This window comes from Eschrichtius robustus, chromosome 12 (assembly GCF_028021215.1).
Source record: "Eschrichtius robustus isolate mEscRob2 chromosome 12, mEscRob2.pri, whole genome shotgun sequence".
Classification (NCBI taxonomy): Eukaryota; Metazoa; Chordata; class Mammalia; order Artiodactyla; family Eschrichtiidae; genus Eschrichtius; species Eschrichtius robustus.
The window spans coordinates 40325641-40339682 of record NC_090835.1 but is presented as its reverse complement, the minus strand read 5'-3'; the positions used below and the strand labels follow the sequence as shown (position 1 = coordinate 40339682).

Below are 14042 nucleotides of genomic sequence, written 5' to 3'. Positions count from 1 at the left end.
GGAGTTACAGAAGGAATATAGGAGTGTAAAAAAGTCCAACACATAGATTCAAAAAACCAACCAGGGGCTTCCCTGGTGGCGCAGTGGTTAAGAATCCGCCTGCCAGTGCAGGGGACATGGGTTTGAGCCCTGGGCCAGATCCCACATGCCGCGGAGCAACTAAGCCCGTGCGCCACAACTACTGAGCCTGTGCTCTAGAGCCAGTGAGCCACAACTAGTGAGCCCACATGCCACAACTACTGAAGCCCACACGCCTAGAGCCCGTGCTCCGCGACAAGAGAAGCCACCGCAACGAGAAGCCTGCACACCGCAACGAGTAGCCCCCCCTCACCACTAGAGAAAGCCCACGCGCAGCAACAAAGACGCAACGCAGCCAAAAATAAATTAATTAATTAATTTTAAAAAACCAAACAAACAACCAACTGAGGACAAAGACTTGGGTTAATAGCAGTTCTAGAGAAAAAAAGACCTACAGGTGACCTTACTACCAGACAAGTATAAACTAATACTGAAAAGTGGATATTGAAAGAAAAAAGAACCTAATTTATTCTAAAGCAACACTGATGGAAACTAAGCTCCCCAAGGGCAGGGATCATTTTAAATTCCTTAATCACTTTACTTTCAGGGCCTAATACAGTAGTATCTGGATCAGAACATATGTGACAAACTGTAGCATGTCCAGAGGATGATGCCCAACACGGTAAAAAGTTTAGAAAGCACATTTCAGAAGAGGTGGCTAGAAGGAAAAAACTGTTTAGTCTGGAAAATAAAAAATTTAAGTGGGACAAAATAACTGTCACTGAATAGCTGTAAAGTGGAGATTGGAGCTACAAGGAATAATTGTAGACAGCAAAATTAGAACCAGTGAATAAAAACTGCAGGGAGGCAGCTCTGAGATAATTATCAAGGAAGTCTTTCTAAAATGACAAATTTGCAAACCTGGAATTTATAGCCACCACTTATACTGTGTGAAAAACTGCACTAGATTATCTCTAAGATCTCTACCAAGTCTATGATTCTACAAGTAGGAAGAAGTCCAGTAAAGGAATTATTTTTGCTCTCAACACTGCCAAAGTTTAAAAAAAAACCTAAAACCCAGGAATTTCTTTAATTAAAAGGAACAATCCCACCAAGAAGGGATAAAGGTTGACCTGTTGGTCAAGATACTTGATATGAAGAGACTGCTTTGCTTGGGATTAAGCTTTTCATTGGGAGTGAGAATAGGTCACCAATTCCAGCTACAGTCACTCACTTCCTGTTTGGCCAGGGGCAAATGACTTCACCTCTCCACTGGAACTGAAAAATAGTAATTTAAAATACCAATATTACAGGAATATAATTTAAATTAGTTAGCTGCAAAATACTTTAGAATTTACCTTATGTGACAATTAAAACTGCATTTTTCACCTGAAACTAACATAATATTGTAAATCAGTTATACTCCAATATAAAATAAAATTTAAATTAAAAAAGAAGAAATACTAAAGAAAAACCCCCTGCATTTTCCTACTTTACACATACACTAGGGTTGGACTATTAAGTAAATCTATCTATTAAGTAAACCAAGTTTCTCACTGACAGAGAAAGAAATTACAAATAAGCAAGGAGGTGAATGCTAGAAGGAGCTCTGTGGTGCTGGATTAGAGTCAGAAGAGACCAGTATGAACCCATGTTTATATGTATATACAGATAGATACAGAAACAGATCTGTGTAGGGAATTCCCTGGTGGTCCAGTGGTTAGGACTCTCTGCCTTTTCACTGTTGAGGGCGCAGGTTCAATCCCTGGTTGGGGAACTAAGATCCTGCAAGCTGCAAGGCGTGGCCAAAACAAAACAAAATAGGTATGTGCATACCTGGGTCAGTATACATACATATATTTCCTAGCTCTGTTCCCTAAGAGTGCCAAGAAGCAGTGATATCCCAGTAGCAATGAGTACACCCAGTTTATTTAGAAACCAGACCTTGGTTTCTAAATATTTTTCTGCAATAAAAGAAACCAGAGCTCCTTGAAGAAATGGTTGGTTCTAGGGCCAGGGCAGGGGAAATACAAGATGAGACTGGAGCATCTTGCAGCACCAGAAAGTAAAAATGTGATCGAAAAAAAAAGGAGGGGGAGCGCCTCATGTCAAAAGAACATAGGTGGCAAATGGCCAAAGCTATAAGAATTTATGCAACAAAATACAGTACTGGATTACAATCCAAAGGGAGAAAAATATTCATGAATCCATACTGATATAAATGATTAAATAAATAAATGGGGGAAAGGCACAAATCTTCCTTTCAGAAGAATTCCAAATAATAAATGTAAGAGGAATGAGGGAAACAGAAAATCACCACTAGACTAACACAATAATAATTGCTGCTGCAGGCAAGTTTCACTGATGAGTGCTAAAGTTAGTGGGTGAAACTTTAAGAAAGAAAATCAGATCTTTGTTTAGCCTCACAGAGATATTTACTAATTACTGTGGGTGGTTTTAACATACGCTCACAAATTCTTTGATACTCATCCCTTCAGGAGGTGGAGCTTAAATTCCCTTGCCCTGGAGTGTGGGCTTGACTCGGTGACTCATTTCTAGCTTCTAACAAATGAAGTAAGGAAACGGAAAAAGAGTCACTTTATTGAAAGCAGGCAGCCACACTACTTTCAATCAAGCTACCAAAGTTAACATCAGTAATAAATCGTGTTGATATCAGATATCCTCTGATATGAAATATGATGGGACAAGAAGGGCATACTATCTCTCTGGTTATCTTCCCTAAAATGCCTAACCTCAGGCTAATCAAGGGAACACAGAAAATGCAAATTCAGAAACACTCTATGAATGACCACTATTCTTCAAAAGTGTCAAGCGTCAAAAGCAAGGAGAAACCAAGAAACTGTCACTGGTTGGAAGAAACTAAGGAACCATGACATCTAAAGTGCAATGTGGCATCCTGGATTGAATCCTGTAACACAAAAAGAGTATCAGTGTGGAAAAACTGGGGAAATCAGAGGAAAGTCTGTAAGTTAGTTGATAACATTAAACTAATGTTGATTTCTTAATTTTGATAAATGTATGATGATTATATAAGATGTTAACATTAAGGGAAGCTGAATGAAGAGTATACAGAAATTGTATACTACTATCTTTACAACTCTTCTGTAATCTAAAATTATCTCAAAATAAAAGGTTTTTTTAAATTGCATTTTCCTTGTAAAATTAGGGAGAGTGAGGAAAAGTTATAAATACATTTCAAACGATACTTAAATGCAAACTAACAAAATGGGTTTTACGGGGCTTCCCTGGTGGCGCAGTGGTTAAGAATCCGCCTACCAATGCAGGAGACATGGGTTCAAGCCCTGGTCTGGGAAGATCCCACATGCCGCAGAGCAACTAAGCCCGTGTGCCACAACTACTGAGCCTGCGCTCTAGAGCCCACGAGCCACAACTACTGAAGCCTACGTGCCACAACTACTGAAGGCTGCACGCCTAGAGCCTGTGCTCTGCAACAAGAGAAGCCACCGCAATGAGAGGCTGACGCACAGCAAGGAAGAGTAGTCCCCGCCCTCCGCAACTAGAGAAAGCCCGCGCACAGCACCAGACGCAGCCAAAAATTATTTATTTATTTATTTATTTATTTTTAAATGGGTTTTACGGTGAGATTAACTTTTCAACCTGTAAAGAATCACAAAAGTAAATTCGGTTGACTTTCAAGCTTAAAATTTTAATGACATACAAAGTAGTTCCCCTAAGGTCTGCGTTGAGAAATTAGCCTACAATGCTCTAAGAAGGTGGTGTGTACAAACCCCTCATATATATCAGTTTGCTCTATCCCCTTTCTTGACCCTAACTGTCCTCAACATACTCACTCCTAGCAATAAGGCCACAGTAACCTGGTTCTAAGAGCGCCATTTAGAAGGACAAAGTGAAATCAGTTGATATCTACTCGGTTTCCTTTTCACACTGAGCAAGTCAAATGAACTACACCAAGATGACTTCAAAATGTTCCTCTCAGATTTTCTCGCTTTTTAAAGAAAAATAAAACCTACATATCAACGACTGATGCTTAATATTTAAAAAGGAGGAGGAGAAGGAGGAGGAGGAAAATAGTGATGTCAAAAATTTGAAGTATCGAGGCTTCCCTGGTGGCGCAGTGGTTGAGAATCTGCCTGCCAATGCAGAGGACACGGGTTCTGAGCCCTGGTCTGGGAAGATCCCACGTACCGCGGAGCAACTAGGCCCGTGAGCCACAACTACTGAGCCTGCGCGTCTGGAGCCTGTGCTCCGCAACGAGAGGCCGCGACAATGAGAGGCCCGCGCACCGCGATGAAGAGTGGCCCCCGCTCGCCGCAACTAGAGAAAGCCCTCGCACAGAAACGAAGACCCAACACAGGCAAAAATAAATAAATAAATAAATAAATAAATAAATTTATAAAAAAAAAAATTTGAAGTATCAACAGCAAAAGTTTACGAAGCCAAAGGATGGACCACCAAATTCAGAAACAAGATTAGGAAAAAGAACAAGACCCTAAGATCAATAGGAACCATATCTCTAAAACTAAGCAACCTATCTTGATGTAGGTGGGACGTTCAAACCACACAAGGGAACACTCACTCCCACCCCCACCCTACAACCAAAATTAAAACTGCAAGCAAGTATCTTTCCTTGTTCTCAAGCCATTTTGAAAAAGTATGACAAACTTGTCCTACTCTCCCCTGAAAGCCAATTAATTAATAAAAGTTTTCATACCCTCTAAAAAATAAAGCTAAGCCACTAGGCATAAGAAAGACAGGTGTTTCCTTCACTGTCAGCAAACAATGGAAAATGACTTTTTAAATATGTAATATAAACTTATTTATAAATTTGGGAATTTTAACTCAAGTAAGTATATGCTGGTATGACAAATATATGAAGAGACGACTTAAAAAACTGAGACAGTGGGGAAATGTGTTAGAATCTCCCCAGCACTGTCCAACATACGTATTCCATAAGTTACGGAAAAAAACCCAAAGGAACTTTTTGGCCAACCCAATAGGAGTTTGCACAGTGGAGAAAGAAGGCAGACCCACTAGGCTTCTGTGACTTGATTAAAACATCCCCTAAGAACATCCCGTGCCCTTAGTTTCAATTCTATAATCAACCGCATCCTTATTACTGATTTGGCTGCCCAGAAACAAAGGAGGTGCCCTGGCCAGTGGATAATTAATTCCCATGTGCATATGGCACTTAAAACTTTGGACATAAATTTTTTAAATTTTTAAATATTTATTTATTTATTTATTTCGGCTGCACTGGGTCTTCGCCGCGGCATGCGGGATCTTCATTGCGGCATGTGGACTCTTAGTTGTGGCATGCATGCATACAGAATCTAGTTCCCCAACCAGGGATTGAACCGGGGCCCCCTGCATTGGGAGCACAGAGTCTTACCCATGGACCACCAGGGAAGTCCCTGATGTAAATAAACTGATATCTGGCTTATCAGTCTCCAGTGAGATTACTCTGCATGAATAAATTCTTAAGTGCTTAAATCACCCCTGTGTGAACCAAAAATGTCCAGTTTCTGAAATGTCCAGTTTCTGAACTACTGTGGGAGTCAGAGGGACCTTGGTGTGGATGACACTTTATCTGTGTGACCTTGATTCCTGTCAGTCTAAATTTCCTCATCTGTAAATAAACACCAACAGCTAGTGCCTGGAAGATGGCAAGTGCTCAAAAAGTGATAGCTTTACTATATTTAAGGCAAATTTGAAAGGAAGTGTATAATTGAGGTAAAAACATTTCATTTAAAAAGCAGCGGTATGGGACTTCCCTGGTGGCCCAGTGGTTAAGAATCCGCCTGCCAATGCCGGGGACACGGGTTCGAGCCCTGGTCCGGGAAGATCCCACATGCCGCGGAGCAACTAAACCTGTGCACCACAACTACTGAGCCTGCGCTCTAGAGCCCGTGAGGCACAACTACTGAAGCCCGCACGCCTAGAGCCCATGCTCCACAACAAGAGAAGCCACCGCAACGAGAAGCCTGCGCACTGCCACGAAGAGTAGCTCCCGCTCGCTGCAACTAGAGAAAGCCCGCACGCAGCAACGAAGACCCAACGCAGCCAAAAATAAATAAATTCATTTAAAAAAAAAAAAGCAGCGGTATGGACCATCAAACCACATCAATTTAAAAGACATCCCCTGACAAGAGATGTCCCATGCAAGAGAGTTGAGAAGCGCAGTTAAAATGCTACAAGTACCCCCTGCACTGTACAGATGGAGTCTCTTGCTTAGCAACTCTAGTGTTGTCTACCAAACACCCAGCCCATAATAGTTAGAGCATGACAACTGTTCACTCTAAATCCATGTGCTCAGCTTGGATTCAGAACAGATTTATAAAAATAGCTGCTGCTGCCGCTCTTTGAATCTCTTTGAGCTGATGACTGGGCAGTGTTACCCTATAGGCCTAGAGCAGCTGTATTCCCTCACCACACCCATTTCTCTGTCTGCCCAGCCGAGCTGACGGCACACCCCCCCCCACCCCACCCCCATCTCTGCAGCATACTATTCTCCCTCTTCCCGGGCTGAGTGAGCAAATTACAAGCACAAATATCCCCTGATGCAATGCCACAACCATCCCTGGGAAAGAGCAAAGACAGTTGCCAAAAGCGCAGCAGCAGGAAAATGGGCGGGAGACACACACACGCAGAGCAAGAAACACTGCAATCCTAGGGAGCCAGGGAGAGGGAATCGAGAGGCCCTGGGGAGCAATACTGTAACTGGACCGAGGAGGGTGAGGAGAAAAGGGGGTTCCCAAGAGAAAGCTGGGTAACACTAACCATCCCGAGAAGTACGTTTCACTCTGGGTCTGGGTCCTAAAACACAGACCTAAGCGTAATCACTGTCTCCTCCCCAAAGCAGTAAATGCATTTAATTTACCCATTCCTGGATGCAAGCAAAACCCTAACATCCCCCGCCACCCCCCCCACCCCCCCCCCACGGGGTAATTTCACCGAAGAGCTCAAGCAACATACCAGCGGAGAACCTGGTCCATGTGCTAAATCACAATCTCTGTTCTGGGTAACATTTCCAACTGCCCCCCAGGTGCCTGTCCTATCCTCGCATCCCCACCCTTTACAGCGACCCTGCGCACTCCCGCAGCCAGAAACATGCTTAGTCCCCAAACAGTGCTAGGGCCACGCACGCAGGGAGAGCCCTGCCTGGGGCCCCGTTCTCCCGACCACCCTGCAGCCCCTCCCGTAACCCCTGACCCTGCACCCTCTCTAAGGCTCGCCTCAGCCCCACCTCAACTGACCCCCCAAAGCCTCACGGGACAACCTTTGAGTTCTCCTACGTCCCCGAGCCCCACCCAGGGCCCCAGGCTGCAGCCGACCCTCGCTCCCCAGGCTCAGCCCCATCCCGCGCCCAAGGCGTGCCTCTCGGCCCCACCGCTCCAGACCCCAGCAGCTGGACCTCTCAGCCCGCCCCGCCCGGCGGGTCCCCGGATCGCGCCTCGAAGACTTGGAAGATCACGCCCGCAGGCCCCCCGCCCGGCCGCCCCCGCGTCCCGAAGCCGGCGGCCACCGCCCTTCCCCGCCTCGGGCGGGCCTGGTGGGGTCCCGGGCGGCCGCGGGGCGAGGCTCGGGCAGTCCCGGGGGCACTAGGGAGGCCACCCCTCTGACCGGGCCCCGCCTGCCGCTGCACCTACCCGCCGCCGCCGCCGCCGCGCCGGAGCCTGAGCCGGAGCCGGAGGGAGCCGGGAGAGGGCCGAGAGCAGCCGGGAGGAGCCGGGAGCCAGCGAGCGAGCCCGAGGGGCGGGACGCAGGGAGAGGCCGCTTCCTCGTCGCCCTCTTGAGGGCCGGCGCGAGGGAGGGACGCCGCCACCGCCTATCCCGCGGGCGCCGCGGCTCCGGCCAATAAGCGCGGTGAGGGGGCGGGCGGACGACAGCGGCGGACCAATAGGCGCCGGCCCCGCCGCCTCGACCCCGCCGGGGTAGCGGCCAAGCGGAGGGCCGTTGGGAGTGAGGTACGCATGGGGTCTTCAGACGCCCGCCTCTCGCCCGCCTGCTGCCGCCAGAGCGGCGGGAGGACAGACTGGCCTACTCCGCTGCTCTGTGCATTGGTCGTCGCTTCCTTTTAGAACTTGGTGCCTGGAGCGGGGAGGATGCGAGCGGCGGGGAACACGCGGCCGGGCCTGTGGCTCTATGACGTAAACTGGGAGGGGCGCGGGGCGGGGCCTGGGGCGCTGGCCAGCTGGTCGCTGGAAAGAACCCTAGCGGGATGAGGACGCAGCTGGGGGGCCTCTCCTGGGCTGCTCTGCCACCAGCCACAAGTGACGTGGCTGTTCCAAGTTGAGATACTTTATAAGTGTAGAATACACACCGAATTTCCGAGAAATATAAGATAGCTCATTCATAATCATTGATTACAATTTGGGTCATTACAAAATTGATTGCAGGTTTGAATATCTTTGGTTAAATAAAATATATTTAAAACAATTTCATGTTTCTTTTTTACTACTTTTTAAATGTAACTACTAGAGGGACTTCCCTGGTGGCGCAGTGGTTAAGAATCCGCCTGCCAATGCAGGGGACACGGGTTCGATCCCTGCAGAGCAACTAAGCCCGCGAGCCACAACGACTGAGCCCACGTGCCACAACTACTGAAGCCCGCGCGCCTAGAGCCTGTGCTCTGCAACAAGAGAAGCCACCGCAATGAGAAGCCCGCGCACCGCAACGAAGAGTAGCCCCTGCTTGCTGCAACTAGAGAAAGCCTGCGCGCAGCAACAAAGACCCAATACAGCCAAATAAAGAAAATAAATTAAAAAAATAAAATGTAACTACCAGAAAAAGAGTTACTGTTTGGTTCACGTTGTATTTCTGCTGGATAACGCTGGTCCAGAAGTTAAAAGTGATAGCTGACACTGTATTGAATGCTCACTATATTCCAGGCACTCTCTAAGTATGTGATACCTAATAACTCATTTAAATCATCACAACAATCCTATATGGTTGGTATTCATGTTCTTATTATCATTTTACAGATGAGAAAACAAACAGAACCTTAGTGACTTACCTAACTGGTGGTTGCTTGAGAGGAGGAGGGTGAGGAGTTGGGCAAAATAGGTGAAGGGGGTTAAGAGGTACAAACTTCCAATTATAAGTAAGTCACAGGGATGTAATATACAACATAAGGAATATAGTTGATAATACTAAATACTGTAATAATTTTGTATGGTGACATGGTTACTAGACATTGTGGTGATCATTTTGTAATGTATTTAAATGTTGAATCACTGTGAATTCTCTGGTGGTCCAGTGGTTAGGACTCTACACTTTCACTGCTGAGGACGCAGGTTCAATCCCTGGTTGGGGAACTAAGATCCCACAAGCGTTGGGGTGCGGCCATAAATAAATAAATAAATAAATATTGACTCACTATGTTGTACACTTGAAACTAACATAATATTGCATATCAACTGTACTTAATAAAATTAAAGAAATTAAAGGATAAGTGGAAAAGGGATAGCACTGCGAATTTGGAGCCCTGGAAAGGACTTTAAGCCAATCACAGAAAACTGAAATGACTGATCTGGATCACACACCAATTAATAAGACAGGTGTCTTGGCCCAAACCCAGAGATTTCCCCCTCTCACCTTACCCAGACTCCAAAGTAGGAGAACTACCATTGCAAGCCTGAATTCATTCATCCAACAGATGTTGACTGAGTACTTGCACATCAGGAAGGGCCACACAGTGAGGGGCACATGTACAAAGATAAAAAAGATAGGTTTCCTGTCTGGTAAAATTAGCATTACTTCACACCAAAGCCCACTGACTTGGTCTAAGCATGAACTTACTATTGAAGAAAAACACACAGGTGGGAGCTAAAAAAGTTACTTTGCTCCTTCTCCCTGCTGCCTGGAATAACCAGCCCCTAGGCCTGTCCCAGGCTTTATGAATAGAATTGGCTTTGAAATCCTTAGAAGACAGATGGCTAGGAAGATTCAGAAGTGTTGGAATCCTCCACTTCTTCCTTAATGTAATAGAATCACCATGTTCTGTGTATCCCAAGCTAGACAACCATCTCAGTTATTCCCTTCCTCCTCCCTTCTCAGGCCTACCAGATGCCCCTTCTGCCTCAGAAACATCTCCATCAACACGGATGCTGTTCCCTGTTCTCTTTCCTGTGTACTGCCACGGCTACTTCCAAGCCCTCTGCCAAGCTTGACAACCTTCTGGACCGCCCCCCCCTCCAATTCATATACACCCTCCTGCACCCCTTATATACCTCTCTATTAACAGCACTCACCACATATGTGGTAATTATTTGTGTAAACACAGATCTGCCCTAATTGTTTCTCAAGGTATAGGTACTTTCTGTTTTCCCACCTGCAATAGGAAAGAACATTCCCTTCAGTTCCAGGGTACCCAGGATGAAAACATAGAGCCCCAGGGAATTCCCTGGCCGTCCAGTGGTTAGGACTCTGAGGTTCCACTGCTGGGGGCTGGGGGTTCCATCCCTGGTTGGGGAACTAAGATCCTGCAAGCCACATGGAATGGCCAAAAAAAACAAAAAAACAAAAACAAAACAAAACATAGATCCCCAGCATCTCAGAGTTGGAAGGGAATCTTAGCAAACATCTAGTCCCATGTCTAAGGATATATTCTTGAAGCTCTACAAGTTCACAAGAAGACATTTTAGGGTTATCCAATATATTTATTACCCATGAAAAGCCTGCTTTATATTTATTCATCCAATTTTTTTTTAAGGCGGAGCCAGGTGGCACGTGGCCATGTGGGATCTTAGTTCCCCAACCAAGGATCGAACCCAGCCCCCTGCATTGGAAGCGTGGCATCTGAATCACTGGACCTCCAGGGAAGGCCCTATTCATCCAAATTTTGATCAAAATGTTGGCCAGGACACAAACATGGGCAGAGTCCAATGGCTTACCATAGAGCCTTCCCTCTAGTTTTAACCTAAACTACTTCAGTAGCTTTCCTTTGCATTACAATCCTGAAAATGGCGTCCAAGATCCTGTGCAATGATGCTGTCTCTGTTACCCCTCATCATCTGCCTTGTTTCTCAATATGTCCAGCATTATCTGCCTTCTTTGTTTCCTGAACTTTCCCCTCTCAGGACCTTCCTCAGGCTGTTTTCTCTGCCTATCCTGATTTGTAGGTAATATGAATTTCTGCATAGAAAATTAGGGAAGATCTACAAACTATTAGAATTAATAAGAATTCAGCAAGGTTACTGGATACGAAGTTAATATACAAAAAGAATAGCTTTCCTAAATACCAATAATCACCAATTACAAAATGGGATAGAAAAAAAATCTCATTCATCACAGTGAAACAATAAAATTGTTATGGAACCTAGGAATAAACCTAACAACAGAATTGTAAGACCCCGATAGAAAAATGTTATAAAACTTTACAACTTTTAGTAGAAAATATAGGGAGATATCTTGATGCTCTCAAGGTAGGAATCTCTGGCTGAAATTTCTTGGTACCAACACTTGTCAGATAAATACACAATTTTTACATACCAGTTTTTATCATAATTTATGATGTTTATGTTAGAATTCCATGAGGAGAGGGAAATATAATTACGTGGATTCAAATTCAGATAGGATAGAGAAATAGAACTTAAGAGCCAGAAGGGTCTTTTGGGGTCATTTAGCCCAAACCTTTTTCAGGTGAGGTAATTGGAACATGCCAAAGACCCACAAAAAAGTGGCAGAATCCAGACTTAAACCAATTTTCCGACTCTCAGGCGGGTGCTTTTTGCCCCCACCCCTTCTTTCATCTTTAAAATGGTGTAGCATAGTGATTCAGCAAACATATGTATGTATGTGTGTATATATATATATATATATTTAAAACATGTATATGTACATACATATATACTCATTAATCTATATTACATGTTATATATAATACAACATATTAATATGTAACATAGAATATTTTATATATGTATTATATATATTATATGGAGTTTTCAGGTAAGCCTTTATAAAAAGACAAACTCAGCTGCATTTCTTCCACCTGTCCAGAATATGGACACAATGCCTAGAGGTAAAGCAGCCATCTTATGACAATAAAGACAAAAGCTATGGGCTATGGGCTGAGGGTGAAAATAGGAAGATAGGAGGAGACTAGGTCCTTAACATCTTCCAGCAGCTACACTAATCTTTGACTGCCCACCTCCGGACTTCCTATGAAGTGAGAAAAGTAACCCCTATCTCTTAAAGTCATCATTAGTCAATAAATCTCCATTGGTGTTAGCCACCATTGGTCTCTGCCATTTGCAGTGAAATGCAACCCCAAATGGCACATGGAGTAAAAGCCCTGGACTTCAAATTGAGAAACCCCGTTACAGTCCCAGCTCTGCCAGGGACAAGCTGTATGGCCTTGGGCAAGCCATTTCCCATCCCTGGGCCTCAGGTTGCTCATCTCTATCAGGGGAAGTAGAACAAGATGGCCTCACCTCTCTCTTCACTCACTTGCATGCTGTGTAATGTACAGGGTGGGACTTCCTCTCCCTTGAAATAAGACTACTTCTTTCAAGGTTCACTAAGTGTTTCCTTGTTCCTGTGACCTCTGGAGTAATTACAAGGGCCTGTTCCTTTTGAGTGCATGTGATGCAACACGCAACTTTGGGGTATTCCCTGAACACAAAGTCCCCCTAGCTAGGTCCTCGCTCTCTCTTCCTTTGGTGAGTTTCATTTACCTACACCTAGAGGGAGCACAAAGGGGGTTTTACTCTGAAACTAATGGAGAACTGTGCCCACCTCTGCCCTACAGTTGCTGTGTAATTTCTCCTCTTGGGGTCTCAAATTCATCGTTTGTGAAATGAGAGGGTTGCAGATGTTCAAAGGGCCCTTCGAGCCCTGACATTCTAAGACTGTATTACACCTTCTGAATTTCATCTCACATTGGGATGGTACTTCCCTGGTTGCTAAATGATTTGCTCTCTGGTATTACAGTTAAGCTTTCTATAACTCTGAGATAGGCAGGGCTAGTATTATCATCCCTATTTGGAAACTGAGGAAACAGATGCAGGGATGTGGAGTGATATGCCCACCATCAAACACTTAGTAAGTGGTAGATCTGGAACTAGAAGCCCCATCCTTTGATTCCTTGCTCAGTGCTCTTTCCACTACACCTTGATTATTTTGTTTCCTCTTTCCTTTTTCTCTCCAGGATCCACTTCCTGGCTACAAGTCAAAACTGCTCTCAACTGTGACCCTATCACTGTGACTGCTCAGAGTAATGCCCTCAGTTCCAGGCACTTGGCCAGCTCAGCAGACACCTGGCTTTCCCCCAATTCTTCCATTTTCCATTCTGAACCCTCAGTCTCAATAAAACCTCCTAGCTTCTCCCCAACTCTGACTCCAAGCATCACATCCCATCTAGAGCTCCACTGGATATATCACCATGTTGAACCAGAATCTGGCCCTTTGTCTCAATATGCTTGAGACAACTCTCATCCTGGTTCTGTTATTGCTTCTTCACCTCACTCTTCACTCCATCCAACCTCTTGTTCAGCATCTGAAGCCCCTAAAGAGATAAGCCATGGTCAGAGAAGATGTGAACTGGAAGGCCCTTAGAGATCTTCCAGTCCAAAGGCCCAGCAGAAGTTGAAAATGAGGAAATTGATTAGTCACAATATAAAAGAGTGGGGCGGGGGCCGTGAGGAGCAGGAGGGCGCTGACCCCAACTCCAGCCAGTTCCTGGAAATGTGGGCCCAGTGTGGTCACACTGGAGCCAAACGTTTATGTACAGTATCCTGGGTGTTGAGTGTCGACAACTAATTATGCCTTTTTGAAAATACTGTCTAGGCCAAACACAGCTCTGGACCAGTGGCTCTTGGGTTGCCAATTTGCAACCTGTGCTCTGGTCCAAATCCTTCACCCACAGATAAGAGGCCAACATCATGCACCAGATCAGCAGGAGAGGAGGAGGCAGGACCCAGACTTCAGACCCTCTATTCAGAGCTCACCATCCGTCACTCTGAAGCCAGAAAGCAGATTTGGCCAATTTAACAAGGCTCTGGTGAGAGTCTGCTCTAGAA

At 45.2% G+C, this 14042-nt stretch overlaps 1 protein-coding gene across 10 annotated transcripts in view; it reads right to left on the bottom strand.

Annotated features, from left to right (window-relative positions):
- The window catches only part of MAP4 (microtubule associated protein 4), a 168915-nt gene extending 160920 nt beyond the window's left edge, over positions 1-7995 (bottom strand). For 8 of the 10 annotated variants that reach the window (XM_068559036.1, XM_068559029.1, XM_068559033.1 and 5 more), the window contains exon 1: positions 7668-7750. The gene's annotated coding sequence lies outside the window, so the exon portion shown is untranslated. Of the gene's footprint in view, positions 1-7667 lie in introns of all 10 variants that reach the window. The other 2 variants (XM_068559032.1, XM_068559035.1) reach the window with 2 other exon arrangements.
- Positions 7996-14042: the final 6047 nt, after the last annotated feature.